We start from the raw sequence: 17,666 nt of genomic DNA, 5'->3' as shown, positions 1-17,666 counted from the left end.
ATTGGGTTCAAGTAAGGAAGTGGGTAACAAATCCTCTACCTTGGACTTTGAGCTGGTAGAGTTCCCTGGAAAAGAGTCCTTAATAACAAATGGGTCCAGGAATGCTGGACATACTTTAAGAAGGAAATCTTAAAGGTGCAGGAGCAGGCCATCCCTATGCGCCAAAAGACAAGCTAGTTGGGAAGAAGACTGGCCTAGCTGAACAGAGAGCTTTTGCATGAATTTCGGGACATAAAGAGAACTTTTGACCTTTGGAAGAAGGTGAAGGCAATTCCAGAAGAGTACAAGGATCTTGTTAGGTAATGTAGACAGAAATTCAGAAAGATGAAAGCTCAGCTAGAACTCAATCTGGTCACACTGAGGACTTGAGAGGCCTCCTAGAAACAGAGACTAGACTGGAGTAAAGGATTAAAAGAGGTATTTATTTGAAAGGCCTTCAAAGGTACAGGAGCCTGAAGCTATTCTACAAAAATGAACCCCAAGATGGACCCCAGGTCACGAGTTCTTCACTCTTTTATAGGTTTGGTTCATTTGCATAGCAGGATTAATTCTCCAATTAAATTCTCCAATTCATTTTTCCCCTCAGCTTGCCCCCCCCCATTAGCGGCTCTTTGGTTTATACTTTTGGCCTAGGACAGTCTTGGTGTCCTGGGAAAGCAGGGCCGGAGAGGCTTTGTTAGGTCTACCTAGCATGAGAGAGCAGAAATTAACAGGATACAGGAAACTTTACAGTCACACACCAAGCAGTACAAATTTGAAAAATATAAAAGTTAAAACCTAAGGCATCACTGCTTTGAAACATAATGAAGTGTTTCTATAAATACTTCAAACAAAAGAATGTCCAAGGAAGATCTCCATCCTTTGTTGGACATGGGGGAACATTTTCCTCAAGGATGAGGAAGAGGCTGAGATACTTGATGCCTTCTTTGCCTCAATGTTTCACAGAAAGACTGGATATCCTCAGGGCAACCAGTCCTGTGAGCTGGTAGACAGGGACAGGGAGCAGAAAAGACTCCCTGAAATCCAGGAATAAGTAGTTAGTGACCTGCTGAGCTATTTAGACAGTCATTAGTGTGTATGGCACCAGATGAGATTCATCTAAGAGTACTGAGGGAGGTGGTGGAAGAGCTCACCAAGCCACTCTCCATCATTTGTCATCAGTCCTGGCTACCTGGGGAGGTTCCAGGTGATTGGAAGCTGGACAATGTGATGTCCATCCACAAGAAGGGCCAGAAGGAGGATCTGGGGAACTACAGCCTGTCAGCTTGACCTTGGTACTGGGGGAGGTTATGGAATAAAGATCCCCTTGGGTGTGATCATACAGCACATACAGGACAACCAGGGGATTAGGCCTAGCCAGCAGTGGTTTGTGAAAGGCAAGTGCTGCCTGACCAACCTGATCTCCATTTATGACCAGGTGACCTGCCTGGTGGATGAGGCAAAGGCCGTGGATATTGTCTACCTGGACTTTAGTAAAGCCTTTGACACTGTCTCCCATGGCGCTCTCCTGGAAAAGTTGGCAGCTTTGGTGGATGCAGGCTGCTTTTATCTTCTCCTTAGAATTTAAAAAAAAAGTTTGTTGTCCAGCTAGCCATGAGATTTAAACTGGGCAAATAGGATTTTGACTTCTTTTCAGATAAAAGAGATGTTACAAATAAGAATTTTATCTTGCATGGAGGCATGACAAAGTACGAGACAGAATCCTTCTTGATTACAATCGTCCATCATTTTGATTTTATAATTACTGAATGGAATCAATCAGCTTTCAATTGTTACCTTGGTGAAAGATTAAAACATCATTACTTGCCATACATATTTCACACTTTAGCAAATTTTAATAAACTGAATGCATGAGAAATGTTCGTATTATCTTTCACAGTACTGGGATGCTAATGATATTTCTATTGATTTTAATCCATGTTTGTTGGTCAAAATAACTCAGATTCAGGCAAGGCATGGACTTCCAACATCATTTGTTAGTGTTGACCACCATCAACACTAACAAATGAAGACTGCTGAGCACTGAAATGGCTAAAATAGAATCACTAATGAGAAACATCATAAAACAATGTGCTAGGGAGGTTTTATCTTCCTAATGATGAACATTTTGTTCTATTGATCCATTTGTAAAGGATACATGGTGATCGTTTCATGACAGCACTAGGGAGGAGGTAAACGAGAGCACTACAATGTAGGCAACACAAGACAAGCAAGGGATGCCATGTTAGACACAGCTGCCCATCATGAGAGCCTTTTTCACCACCCTGGTACTTTGGTAGGAAGACAGATGCCTTCTTGGGGGTCTGGCCTTTGCTTGCTGTGACAGAAATCTTTTCTTCATGGTGCTCATCACCCAGGCCAGTCAAGACAAACCCTTGGAACCCCCATCAGTGTGCCTGCCAAATCACAGCTGGTGCTAGCACTAGCCTTCACAGCTGTGACGATCAATCTTGCAATACCATGTGTATGCCAGGTCTAGTTTATGCTGCTCCAAACTAGTCAATGCAGGGTACCAAAGCCTCTCCATGAATAAAGTGATGGGGAGCAGATTTGGGAGGTTTTTGTGTGTTCTGAATACAATAAATACAAATTGCAGGACAGTCTGCTTTTCTTACCACAAATTCTGTGAGTAAACCAAGAGTCCAAGTTATCCATTCAACCTAAATAATCCCACCTATTAAGATACTTACTACTCAATATCCCTAAAAGTTTTAGAAATCTAGTGCAACTGGCACTTTTGTTGAATCATATTTTGTTGTTCGAACTTATATTGGTGCTTTCTCTTCTTCTTCTAAGCATACCCTAATAGCAAGATGATGTAATTAGATCTTGAATTACTCAGACTTCATTACTATTATCAGAATGTTACAGAACAGTTACTAATATACTCTGAAATATTACAAATAATTAAAACTTAAATATATTTGTTGACTTAATATGGTACATTTTGGGATACAATTCTTTTTCTTCTTTTATGGTCCAATACTGGGATGCTATTAGCCTACACACCTGCAAGCTTTTAAAATCAATTCACCTCTAAGCACTTGAGGAGTGCCATTAACAGCAAGACTGAGACACGGTCTTAAAGCTGAGCACATGCAGAAGTGTTTGGAAGACCAAGATTTAACTTTGTTGCCTTCTACTGATCTGAGTTCCCATGTCAGCCAGTGAAGGAAGTGCATTTATCGTTCTGTAGGACAACTCAATAATACTATTTATGGTTTTAATGCATGCACTCACAGATCTATGCAATTCAGTAATTTACAGCAGAATTTCATCAACCACAGAATGCATTAGCAAAACTGCAACTTACCTGAATTACCAGCTGATTTCTAAAATTACCACTAGAAATCTCAATTGTCCCTCTCCCTCTTTATCACCAAATGTCATGGGTGGGTAGGAGTACTGTATGTCATGGTTTTAACATGCATAATGCAAACCACTATACTTGTTAGTGCACTTGCTGTACCAGTGCTCTGTTCTTTTTTTCAGAAGTCTCTCACACAGAAGTATGGATGTGGCGTTGTATCCCTATATTATTATCTGAGACTCAGCTTTACTCAACACAGAGAATGCATAACCACTGTGGTATGTGGAGGGCTGTGAGCCCTTAGCACAAGAGTCCTCTGCACTCCCTTGGAGAAGAGAACCCTGAGCGCCAAAAGAATCTCCCCAGAGATAAGCAACCTTCCTCAGGTTAGGGTGACAAAGTGAACCACTCCCAACATGCCTTGTTTCTATATGGTAATAGCCTGTACCCAGTTGGCTAATTGGTTTCTACCCCACCCCCCTGCCTTTCCCATAAAAACCCCGTTTCTGCCCGTTGGCAGGGAGTTGTTGTCCCTGGCCTTTCCTTTACAGGGGCTGCTGGACAATAAGAGCTACTTCTGTGGAATTGCCATACGAGGCTCCTGTCTCTCTGTCCCCGAGTTTGCCTTGAGTGATTTCACGAAGAGCTGGATCACAAGAGCTGGAATCACCTGTAGTGGAGAAGTTGCTGCACTTGCTGAAATAACCTGTTGCCCAGGGAGGCCTGCCACTGCCCCTGGAAGAGTTATTCTTTGCAGGACGCCCTCTCTAGGAGGGTTGCAGCGCACCGGTGCTGACCAGCATCGGACCCCCTGCGATAGTGGTAACCCTTAGAAGCCATGCTTGTCCTGTTACACAGTGCATGCAGACATGTAGCTGCTCAACAGTCCCTTCCCTAAACCTTGATAACTCATTTGTAATGCAGCACCCAATAGCAGATAAAGTGGTTTGTACATACCATTCACTGCAAATCATTTAACTCCATAAAGAAAGTGAGATAAAGGTACTTAGAAAGCAAAATTGATTACAATCTTCCACCACTTTGACTTTCTTGTGTTTCTTGGTGTATTCCTGCTGGAAACAAAGGACAAATTCTCTGCACTCCCTCTGTTGTAGAGATTATTGGTTACCCAGTGAATCTGGCTCCTCCAAAGGTTGTGCAGTGAACACAGGCAAGCCAGGGTTTGAGGCCCACTTCTACACTGTACAATACTGAATGAAATCCAGAGATTTCAGGAGGACTGGATGAGACTTTTTTAAAGTTTGGCATGGATGACTAGGTATTTATGGAATAAATACTGGAAATGCAAGAAAGAGCTGCACAAAGCTGCACTGGCTGAGAGTTTAACTTTCAAGTGTTTTAAAATGCATCGGGGTGAGCGCATGTCACTGTGTCATTTTACAGGCTTGGGCACCACATTTCAGGACTGTTCAAATAAAGTTTTCTTTATACTATATCCCTCTTCTATCAGACAGAACTGCTGTGCTAACTAAAGCATTTTCGTAAGCAGCAGACACATTGCAAAAGCCCATTACAAAAGCCTCTTTTAAGATCTAAAATATATTAAGAGCTAACTCTGTTAAAGATAAAATACAAATACACACACCAGGAAATTTGAACTGAGCTTGAAAGGCCTGATGAAGGGAATCCCTGAAGCCATCAGTGCTTTGGACCAACAACACCAAAAACCAGTGGACTATAAATCATATTTTAGGATCATAGAATGGTAGAATATCCTGACTAGGAAGGGACCCACAAAGGTCTTCAGCTCCAGGCCCTGCCCAGGACACCTTCAAGAATCAAACCACACTCCTGACAGTGTTTTCCAAATACTTCCTGAACTCTGGCAGGCCTCATGTCATGACCACTTCTCTGGGAAGTCTGTTCCAGTGTCCAACCACTTTCTGGGCAAAAAATCATTTCCTAAAATATCAAACCTAAACCTATCCTGATGCAGCTTCATGCCATTCGCTCAGGTCCTATCTCCCACAATAAAACATAATTCCTTAGCTCCCTGCACCTCTTCAGAATGGGAGATATGATAATATTCAAATGCTTTTGCAGAAGTACACCCTATGTTGGGGATTTTGTGTTTCTTCATGCTTAAAAATCAGAGTTCCAAGAAATACCACCTGGGAACTTGCTTCAGTTTAAGGCCACAGGCAAAATCTCCTAAACAACTTGCTCACATCCATAAAATCAAGACATTCTAGTCTCTGAATTTCCTTGCAGTTAGTGAGCAGCCAGCAAAACATCCCTTGATATCAGCCCACAGGACTTCACATGCTCACCAGGAAAGCTTGGTACCAGGAAAACAAAACCACACTAACTCATAAGGAAATCAGCAGCAATTTTCTTCTGATTATATTGTCTCAAGAACAATCAGGCACTGTCCCTCACATTCAAAGACACAACATCAAAGACACAAAAAGAGACACTTTTATCATGTTGATGATTTGTTGATTAATGGCTTCCAAACAGTTGAGTTCATTTACTGCATATTCAACATGATTGATGCAACCCACTGTGGTAATGATCCCAAATCAGAGATAACAAAAATGAGCCTCAAGGACAGAATTCTCCCTTTCCTATTCCCACATAATGGCCATTTATACAGTTACAATAAGCCTCAAAGTGCACCTCAGAACACCAAATTTAAACACAGGAGGCTGACTTGCAAAGTGAAATGAATGTAAAAGATTTTACTCACTGTATGTTTTAGCTTAAGAGGCCTCTTATGGTGTAACTGTTAAAAGAAAAAAATCAAGAAAATTATGGCAGTGACACAAAACCAATAAAGCAGATAAATTTGGAATCAAGGAATCACTTTTATACTGCATCACTCCCTAAGAGAACAAAATGTGTTGCTAAAATAAAGCCCCATTAAGATGTCATATACTCTTCCTGGTTTTTTTTCCCCATGGTCACTGTTTAGCAGGGTTTCTCCTTTCTAATCAGTTCCCATTTAATATCTTGCTCATACCATGTGAAGTATTGGCTTTAGAGCCTCCACTCACTTCAGGAGGACCAGGACCTCACACTAGGATTTTATCCTAGTGGTTTGGCATAACCCTGCAGGGGCCCTACACCTGTGCCCACTATCTGCCCTTCCCAACCCTCTGTCCACCAGGTATCTCCATAGCTTTATCATCAGCAAGAAATTCCTACCTTTTACTGAGCACATGTACATACATATATGTGTATGAATATGGAACAGGTACATATACATACATATTCTTGTATGTATACCTATGATTCCAAGGAGGGAAAGATGAAGTGTATACAGCTAAACTAAAGATTTCAAATATTTATAGGTCCCTATCAGCTCACACAGGTATCGTGCCCACCAATCCAGCTGCACAGCCCAGGTAAACTGGAGAGGTGTCATCTCCTGGTCCCCAAGTTTTCTCTTCCCTCTGCTCTAAATTATGTGGGACTTGGACTGTAAAACCTACAAGTCTAATATGTGGTCAGGATTGTGGGTATGATCCTGTCATACCCACCAACAGTCATGGCTCAGCTGAGGCTCTCATTTTGAGTAGTCCTCTGCTTGTCTGGTTGTGGACTGACACATGTGAATCACTACCACAGGGAAGAGAGACACAGGGGCTTCAAGTCTGGGGAATGGGCTGCAGGTGATTGGGATTCTCTCTTGTAACCTGTTGATTCTGCCCTTCTTTGTTATAACAAAATACACTTTTAACATCTTTATAGATGTACGTGGAAATGTGAATTCTGTTGTTGTTATGTGTTGTTAAAGAAACTATAAATGCCTTATGACTCAAGGAACTCCAGCCAGAAGAGAAGAGCTTAAAAATGGAACAAAATTGCTATCTATAACTTAAATGGGCAGCTCTCCCTTTGAAAAATGCTTTTCAATTTAAGCTCTATTAACAGGAAATTAGGAGATCACCCATCACAGTATTTTTGTTCATTTCAAAATGAAAACTAAGAACATGAAATTGCTATCAGCACAAGTATTTGATGGACCCAGAAATAAATTAAACCATTTTATTACATATTTTTACCCCCCATGTTTATGTTATAGTCTCCAGCAATTTAAATTTAATAGACAAAACCATTAAGAAGGTGGTGTAAATTGACATTTTGGGCCAACTCCTCATTGTTCTGGAATCAGTGACAGAACTGGCACTAATTTCCATATGATCAGCATTTAGAGAAGGATGTTTGTATTAACAGTACATATACCACAAAAAAGAACTGACCCTTGATTCTTTGCTTTACCATTCTCTCACTGATGTCAAGAGGAGAACACCACAATGACCATGGGTAACAAAAAAATTTTACTTGCTGTCTGAATTCCTTTGTAAAATATATATCTATATATAGATGTATCGTGTGCATATTTTAGGGATAAATACGTGCATTCATGTGTAGCTGTGGGTGCAGCTCCGTGTCCATACGTACATCAGTGTTAACTATTGCACTGCACTGCCAAGGCGGCAAAGACTCTGTCATGTTAATAGGAATTTAGTCCCTGTTAAATAGTTGCATGTGCAATGTATGGTTCAGCACAGCAGGTAGTAGAGTATGCCAGCATACAGAGTCCTGCAATTTTATTTGCAGAGCATCCAGTACCTCAGGCATAGTTTTCAAGTGTCCAAAACTACCTGATTTAGAAAAATGACATCACCCCATGCTTTTTCTTCCAGGAAAGGTTCTGAAAATGCCTCATTTCAGCCTGGCCAGAAATATAGTAACACCAATCTTTCTTATAATACATAAGGCTTCTTCTGTGGTAATGTCTAAAACCAAGAAGCATAAGGAGATGCAAAAAAGGAGAGAAAAAGACTAGCTAGAATTTTGCAAAACCTCAGGAAAAACAGAAACTGTAATTGTATTCACAATTAAAATGTTTCAAATCACTGCATGACAACAAAGAAAGCTCCTGTCTTTCTTTGGTTGAGTAGTTTTTATTTTCTTATGAAATGTATTGGCTCATTCATTCCTTGATCTAGTTTCCATCAAAGTTTGTGTTTCCATACTGTGTTTTTAGCAAAGATTTTCCACATGTTTACAGTAAAGAAACGTGACTTCTTGCAATACAAAGCTACTTGTCTTTCTAGTTCATATCCCTTGTCATATGCCCTGAGGGCTTGGTCTCTGTGAACCAATGAAGCCCCAAAGAGCACCAATAAAACCTGATAACAACTGACATTGTCAAAACATGCAGGCAAATGGCAAAATGCCCTTCAGTGAGCTACACTTTACAGGTGCGCCCCTAAAGAATATAGGATGGGCTTGGCTCTTCCATGCCTTCAGAAACAAAACCTGTTCCATCCCTCAGGTTCTCTCGCAGTCCTCCTCTCCCTCCTGGCCAGTGCCTCCAAGTCCTGCTCACAGCACATCTCTGGCATGGCAGCACAGCATATGAGGTGAGCTCTGCCTAGTTCAGGTCCTTCAGTGTCAGGATGCCCATGAACTGCACCAAACTCGCTCTCAGGTCCGCAGGTCCACTAAAGAGAGCAAGAGAGGAAAGGAGAAGTAGCAATGGAAGTCACTGAGCTAGTGGAGTCTGGTTTCCTGACACTTTGCCTCTCAGGTTGGGGATTTCCAATTGAGCACAAGCTCCAGGTGAAGATTTCTTTTATAAGAAATATCAAAAATATACCTTTAACATGGAGGTTTTCCATGAAGTTCAATAAAGGGTGAATGCAGAGAGGCACAGACCCTCAAAGGTGCCCTCCATGGCATCTCTGTCATTTCCAATAAAATTATTTTAACTAAGTGCTTCTACATCCCCAGCTGAAATTAGTCCACAGATCCCAATGAGAGGTGCAAGCATACAGACATTGATGCACTCTGAAAGGCTATAACAGGCCAATTTTTGTGGGGAAAAGGGGCAAAAACGGTTGGTCTTGGCTATTATTAGTAACACTGCCGAAGTTCCTCATAGGAACACATACAGGGGGAGGAACGTTGCTGTCTTGGTGCTGCAGCAGATGTGAAGTTACAACACATATAAGTTGTCCCAGTTACATTCCCAGGTTTTTCCTGAGATCCTCTTGCACAATGTGGCTGCCATCAGAGCTGAAATCTCTCTCTCTCCTGGCAGCTCAGATATTTGTGCTGTTCTGGCACTCTCATCACTCAATCCTTTCTGCAGCTTCAGGTTTCTCCAGCAGTTGCATCCCCAGAGCCTACAGGGCCAACCTAACTCCCTGGTGAGATTCCATCACTCCTCTGATGTCCCCACCTTCATAGGGTGAATCTGCAGCAGCTGGCCAGGCTGGAGCCAGTTTTGTACCAGCACTGTCCCAGATATGTCTACAGGGTAGATCAAAGGGAGGAACAGGCCTGCTTTACCTTCCTTGGCCATGCCACCTTGGGAAGGGTGTGATCTCAGTAGCCTGATGCTGAGCTGAGCAAAGATCCCTCTAGATCTATGCAGCATGCACTTGCTCTGGCTGAGTCTCTGACTACAGCATGCTCAGGCTGAGCTGCTGGGAGCCCAACCAGCTCTGAGCACAGACAGAGCTAGCACCATCCCTCCAGCCTGCCCATGGCTGTGTTTTTTATAGTTTTTATAGTTGAGTTTATACTCAAGTTCTCCATGCCATGGCACATTTTAAGTGCTTCCAGCTGATTCAGCCCTAGGAGAAAATCAGCCTTCATAACATGCTGCTCTGGAAGGACTGAGACCTGTCATCTCCCTTACCTCATAACTCCAGTTATTGTTTATGAGGACACAGAGAGCCGCTTGATCATCTCCAGTACGGACTAACTACTTAGCCAAGTGCTTTTTCCTGAATTCTGGTAATCTCCTTCTTCCACATCCCATATGTCTTTGTCCTCACTACCAAATCCATATTTGACACAACAGGCCACTGCGCTGGTTTCGGAGGACCCACACTCACGGATGCCAGTATCAGATCCTGCTCTTCATCATCCGTGATCCTACAGGACCGCCCATCATCTGCTGCTCTGAGTGCACACAAAGCAACTGTTCAAGGAGGAGCATCCACTCTGAGTGACCTCACTGATTGCAGGCTGTTTCAATAATCTTTACTAAAATCCTTTCTCCTTTTCTCTGCTAAATCCACCTACTGAAAGAAAGGTCACTCCAAACGGAGAATCTCGCTCTGACATCATGACATTCTGAGATAATTCAGAGTAGTTATGATAAATGCTCTGACTGCTGGCATCAAGAAACAGACAATGGGCTCACAGCAAAATAAGACAAAACATGTTTCCACAATTATCTGGGGAATTGTCTTGCTGACCATACCTTTTTATTGATAGTTTTTAGTGCCTGAAACAAAGAGAGTACCACAGAGGATTGTGTGAAATATAGCTGCAGCATGTTAAGACTCCCCCAAAAGGCAAGGAAGCTCTGTTAGAGAAGGACTGTCACTTGTCAGATAAGAAAGGATGTGTTTGTAACCTCTGCCCCACAGGTTCCACTTGGTCCATTTGGGAGAGAAGCAGTGCTGAGCAGTGCTTCTTACAAGAGCTAATTTTTGCTGATGGAAGAGTAATGCTGCACCATTAGCTGGGTGGAGAGAGGTACACTCAGCCAGGTGAAAACAAGCCTGGGTGGCAAAAGCCAAAAAGATTTGCAGTGAGAGGAAGCATGGCTTGCCAAGCCAGAATGCAAAGCAATCCTTGATCCCAGCCACCAACTGTGCCAAAGAGCCTAGTACTCTGTAGCCCAGTCACGAAAACACTCAGCCTTACCAAACAGCAAGTAGGAGCAGATGAAGCAAGCTAAGAAGTACAAAAACCTGTGTTCAGAGTTGTAGGCAGAATCAGATTATGAAAGAAAAAGAAGCAAGTAGTTCATCAGAGCACCTCCATTTTAATTCAGCTGCTAATTCCCTCAAGATCCCCCCAGCAACATTTCTTCTGTTCATTTCCATTTCCATTGTTTCTCCAACAAGAACTTACCCCTCAGGCTCCCTTCCTTCCTCAACACTATGAGAAGACACTTTATTTGGTCCCCACCAACTCCACACACCTCCCTTCCTTAAGTCAGCCAGCCACTCTCCATCATACCAACCCATGAGATCTCACAGTGTGAATTAGCTATGAGCAGGCATGTTGATGTGTTCCTTTGGGGCTAGAGCCAAACCCATACCTCAAGACAGCCTGGCCACATGTGCCACAAGCCAGCCATACCATTTCACAGCTTAATTTCCTAGCTAGTTTCACTGTTGCTGGATCCCTGGAAGTGTTCACAGCCAGGTTGGATGGGGCGACCTAGTCTAGTGGAAGGTGTCCCAGCCCATGAGTTGGAACTAGATGACCTTTAAGGTCTTTTCCAATCCAAACCAATCTATGATTCTGTGTGTGCTTTCCTACCAGACTGCTTGCCCACATATTGTCTACAGGTAATTTCATTGGCTTTGCTTTCATCTCCTCCTAAGATATTTTGACTTGTTGGCCAGCCCTTGCTACTGATGGAACAAGAGGTCCTAGAGACATTCAGTTCCCAGAGTTTTGTGAAAATATGCACCCAGGCAGAAGAGAGATATCTAGACTGGCATCTCACTGGGGAAAGTCTTCACTATGAGTTTGACCCAACTACCAGACAAAAGAGAACCCACACATAGTAAGACCATCCTAAATGCCTCAATAATAGGTAAAGTTTCGTTCAGGGTTAATTGATGATTCAGTGATTAGAATATCATTCCAGATAACCTAATTATCATAACTAACTATGGTTTTGGCATTAAAAATGTTTCTTTGTTCACAGTGCCTTTTTTAATTTCTGTTCCCTCCTGTCCTCACATTACCTGCTGTCATAAAGAGGTTTTTAATTTAAAATAAAATAAAAAACCCTATGTTCCAATATGAGCAAAAATGCATTCTCAGTCTAAGTCCTGGTTCTCCAGGGACGAGGTCCTATTACCTAGCTTGTCAAAACAAGATCTGAGGAATACCAGTATGGATGTCAACTAGTAACAGTATGGGAAAAAAGCATGATATATCCCAGGGCAACATAAAAGAAAACACCTGCCTGTTCAAGCAGTACACATACCGTCTTAGGTTATAATGTAGGATGTAACCAAAAGTATGTATTCTATCACCATCTGTTAAAACCAGGTGGGGCAGTGTTCTTTGTCTCTTCCATGACACATCCCCGATAACTCCCTCCAGGCGATTTCTTCTGCTAATGAGCCATCCAGCCTCACTGCATGATTCATAAAATGACATCATTCCATTGTGAGATGCTCCACCCAGGGGGAGGAACCAAGCATTCCCACCTGGATATAATCTGGGGTTTGGAACAGCACAAGCAGCCCTTACCTACTGGGTGCCCAGAGGACAAGAGCTACATAGCCACCACTGGACCTTCAGAGGAAGACCAGACCCTTCTACAGGCTCACTACTTCAACAGAACCAAATCTATAACCTCAAAAGGACTGCAGCCACCATTTAATTGGACTGCTACCACCACCCTGACCGACAGGGTGTCAGGTTGCATCCTGACTCTGTCAGTGTTTCTGTACTACTGCATTTATTTTTAATTTTCCTATTAAATTGTAGTTCTGATTTCAAGTTTCGCACTGGTTTGCTTTCAAACTACTACACATTCATACACACAAGAGCTGAACAATGGTCAGAAGGCTTCCACTCTCCATCCTGATAAAGTAGTCCAGCTGTCCCCCAGGGGTCTGCAGAAGAGGAGATGAATGTGTAATGTGAATTCTGCCTTCGATTTATGGCTTAATTTTAAAATAACTGGAAATAAAACATGAAGAGGAATATCACCCACAGAGAATAGTCTGAACTCTGCTTTCTATCACTTTTCTACAGCTTCCATTTATCTCTGTCAGCATGGATAGCTTTCTGAATATTCCCATACTGTGAGCTATACATTGGACCAGGCTTGTTCCCAGGGCAGGGCTTGCTCACCATCCACATCATGTCCAGCCCATACATCTGTAGTCCTCCACAGCCAGGAATTGGAGGTCTAAGCAGTTACTTGTGGGTCATACATGGCTGACACCAGAACAAAGGTACAGTGAGACACAGTCCTCACTGTCCTGAGTACAAAGCCCAAATATAGGGCTTTAAAGCGTACTTTATCATATATATAATTTTTTTTTTTTTTAACACATCCCCAAGAGCTTTCTTTTTAAGCCTCTGATAGTTTCTGGGAAAAGGTAAGAGGGTGGTGGACCAAGTCACAGGGTTTGGATTATCTATTGCCATGAACTTATCACGTCTCCTGTGAGGAACGAGACAACTCTTAGAAAAATTAAAATAATTTATTAAAACAGAAAAATTGAAAAATTATAAAAATCAGGAAAATATCAAGATTTGGGATCCTAGTGGCTCTAGAGATATTCCCGGGAACGCAGGGATTGGAGATCTTTTGGCTTTTACAGCACTGGACCTCCGGTGGAAAACCTGCAGTGCTGGGCTGACTTTTGGCTAACCCAGAAGTCAGAGAAAAATTATTGAAGGCTCCTAAATAGCAGTAAGGCTTAAGTGCCCAGCACTGGCGCCGACCACAGCTAAATCTGCAGTGGTTCTGCGCCTGCTCTGAGGCCGACTCACTATTTTATAGTACCCTTGCTCCACCCCAGTCCGCCCACAGACCGCCCATGGCACACCCCTTTGGTTCTAAGTGATTGGTGCTTCCCTTTTGACAGATTATCTCTGTCTACCAATAGCTCGTCGTTGTCAGGGGGGTAGTAGCAGCTGGAGTAAGAGTGGTAACATGCCCTCATTAAGATTCAGGTTGCCACGGAGCTTACTTACAGACCAACGGCTAAAGGTCTAAAACTGGCTGTTGGCTGTTAGAAACTGGGGTTTGGAGCTGGTTCTGAGCAAGGTAGAAACCCCTAAAATAAATATTGAAATACATCCAACACATCTTAAAACATTTGCAAAAGTATACAGAGAACATGAGAAAAACAACTCTTTTTAAAGTTGGGAGGGGAATTTTAACTGGGACACTTTTAACTGGGGATTTTAACTGGAACTGGTGCAGATAAACTGCTTTGAACAAATGAAAGTACGAATAGCAGAACTTGGTATTTGTACCTGGACTGATGGGTGAACATTAACACTCAATTAAAGTTGTGTAACCCAAAATTAACTAATTAAAACACTTAACATGCAAAGACCAAGCTAATTAGGGAGTTCATGTATGACATCTCCATCACCTCCCCTGCCTGTATTGCCAGCTCTCTTAAATTTTCTACTATTTTTAGAAAACACAGGTGAGCTGGCATAAAATAACCATTAATTGTGGATACAAAAAAGCTGCTAGCAAGGATTTTCTTGCTATTTTCTAAGTCCATGAGAGAATTTTTCTCTCACACAGAGATAGTAGCAGAGTTCTGTAAACAACCAAACACCTGCAACCTTGAGAAGTCTTGTTTATAGTACAGTAGAAAAATATTTTGACAATGGATGTTTTAGGACTCTAGCCAATCACCCCCAGGGGGTGGCTGATCTTTGTCCAATTAGACTATGAAGGAAAAAGTCTATAAAAGAGTTTGTAAAATAATTAAATAAATCAATCTTGCTGCACAATTCCTGCCTGCTGGATCTTCTCTCCGCCTCCCTACGGCTGCGGGACACGGTGATATACCCTAGGCCTGCGGTAATAATTAATATCTTTGTATCATTCTGAAGGTTCAAGAAGACAATGCTTTATTGGTAATGTTCACATGATTGTGAACCCATAACTGATGCCTTCAGTCATGCTGGGGAAAGAGGAAATTTGAGGCAAAATGCCATTAAAGGATGTTTATGTAGTTCACCTTTCCAGCAACACAAGTTTCTTATCATTCACGTCTGACACTGGGAAGACAATATAAAATAAGAGCTAACTGAAGCTGCTGGGTTTAGACAGAAAGTTAGCATCATGTATTTGTCTGTACTCACACTAGCCATACTCCAGGAGTTTCCTAAAGCAGAATGCACTCCATCATCAAAACAGAACATGTGCTAATTCACATCCTTAGCAAGGAAAGGAGTGAATAATTTCTCATGATTCAGTTGCTCAACTTGTAGCACCTAATTATTTCTGACTGGAAAGTTGTAAAAAATTATCTAACACAATTTCAAGTATTTATTTCAGATTTATTATTAAATAAGTTTAAATGAATGAGGAATTGACCTTGTTGTTAAATCATTGGCCTATGACTGAGATCCAGTCATCAGCTGAGCTCCCTATGAAACCACATCACTTTGCTGGCCCTTGCTGTATGGGTTCCTTTCACTAAACATTTACCAAACCACACACATGACCTTGGCAGATGCTCAGCTCTCTGCATGCATCATCACTATCAAAGGGACAAACCCTGAAGGGGGGAACACAGAAGGCAGGACTGATCTCTGGGGGCTCTTGATTTTCCTGGGGAAAATGCAGGTCAGACTGCCAACTAGCTCTTAGCAGGGCTACACACCTGAGCATGGAGCTTAAAGGAGGAAGCTGGCTGCCCTCTAACACAGCAGTACTGGAACCAGCAAGATCCCCACCAGTGGCTCCATCTGTGCCAAGCATGTCAGAGCCTGAACCACACCAGGAAGATGGTGTCAGGCTGCAGCAAGTGCAGGGAGAGGAGGGAAAACTACTGCCAGAGACATGTGTTAAGGAGTCCAGGTAAAAAAAAGCTGGTTACACCTAAAGACAAGCATTCTGATGATGCAAAATTAAACATTTTGCAAACATGATAGAATATAGCCTAACATACATTTTAGTATGCTTTATGTAAATTTGAAGAGGCACCATCCTCAGTGAATGGTTTGATAAGGAACACAACTCTCATTCTAGCATAGAAACCCTGTGTCTGTTCACTCAAGTTTTATTTTCTGCTATATTGACCTCAGCTACAAATTTCCCAGCAAAAATACAATAGGTGGTTTATATCACATTACAGGAAATCACAAAAGCTCTAAAGTGACCCTGATTTTCAGGAACTTCTGATTTTCTATCAGCCGTTTTTTCCCTTTTCATGCCTGCGACACAGTTAATATTGGAGCTTTATATCAGAAAAGACGTCACTTTTAAGTCACAATTAGGCTTTCTTGCGACATCATTTTCTCTGAATTGATATACCAGAGAATTTTTTTACTTACTCCTCTATCACTTTAATTTCACTAGTTCGCATAGTGATATGTACATAAAACAGCAGCAGCACAAGAAGAGATGGAGATTCACAGCAATCCAAGTCACAATATTATTTCAGAGACAGTTGCCCTCCTTTCCTCGCTTCCTCAGACACCAACTGTCTGAAACTTTCTGCAAATTGATGTGTGTCAGTTTAGTATGATGACGGGAACAATGGATATCTATGCACTTCCCAATAAAGCTGCTCTCTATTTAGTTGTTCTCTGCTAGCTGAAAAATGAAAGACCACAGCTTGCATTAGAATCAAAAGGAAGAAGTGCAGAAGCCAAGTCTTAGCAAAGTCACTGTCCTCCCATGCCAAGTCAAAGAGAAAAGACATTTTCTGCCATTCCAATTACTTAGTTAATCCCAGTGAGCGTTTCCTGGAACAGATATCTGTGTCACCATTACTCAATAAACACAAAGCTATTAAGATATTTTCCAAACAAAACTCTTCATAAAAGCACAACTTGAAAAAAATGCCCATTGGCAGTGGAGCTCTACCAGAGCTCCCTCACCAGGACATTAGCCACTATCCTGAGTGCGCCTCCCCACACACTTAAGTCCAGAGCCCGCTACAGATAACTGCCCCTGCATTTGGTGGCAAATGAAGACATTGTTTCTTTCAATGCCGAGGGAAAATGCTTGATGTGTCTTGACAGACCAGAAGTTCAAACTCGAAATGACTGCAGCTCTTCATTGAGCACAAGTTTGAGTACTTTTGCTTTCACAGGAAGGGGAATTTTTTTTCCCCCTTAATCTACTATAGTTAACAGTAATCCTGAAATAACAGTAAGAACTATATCACTTAGAAGGTGGTCCTTTTTATGCTTCAACTGCCACAAGATCTCTTTCAGTGGAGAAAATGCAAAAATTTATCCTCCCAAATTTCTCTGAGCTTCTTCCTTCTGAGTTTCCCCTGGTTTCACCAGGTTGTAGTAACAATCAGCTTTGTCATTTCACAGGGACATTTGTTATGCCTGTGTTGTACTTCTCACCACATCACATTTTCTTTGAGGGGTAACAAAGACATCCTAGGACCACCGCTAACATTTCAACTACCCTCTCCCCCAGATTTCTAATCTTTTATATACTCTGATTTCACAATTTAAGTCTTCAGGAGTATGCAACATTCAAGCAAACAGAAACCATAGCTAATACACATCTAGAATTAAATGAAACAATAGATGTTTATACTTTATTTTATGTCTCGATTTTCTTACCTTTCCTGCATGTTTTGCAGGGATTAAATAAGAGTCAGCT

This window comes from Corvus hawaiiensis, chromosome Z, assembly GCF_020740725.1.
Source record: "Corvus hawaiiensis isolate bCorHaw1 chromosome Z, bCorHaw1.pri.cur, whole genome shotgun sequence".
In the NCBI taxonomy this organism is placed as follows: Eukaryota; Metazoa; Chordata; class Aves; order Passeriformes; family Corvidae; genus Corvus; species Corvus hawaiiensis.
This window is presented reverse-complemented; position numbering follows the sequence as displayed.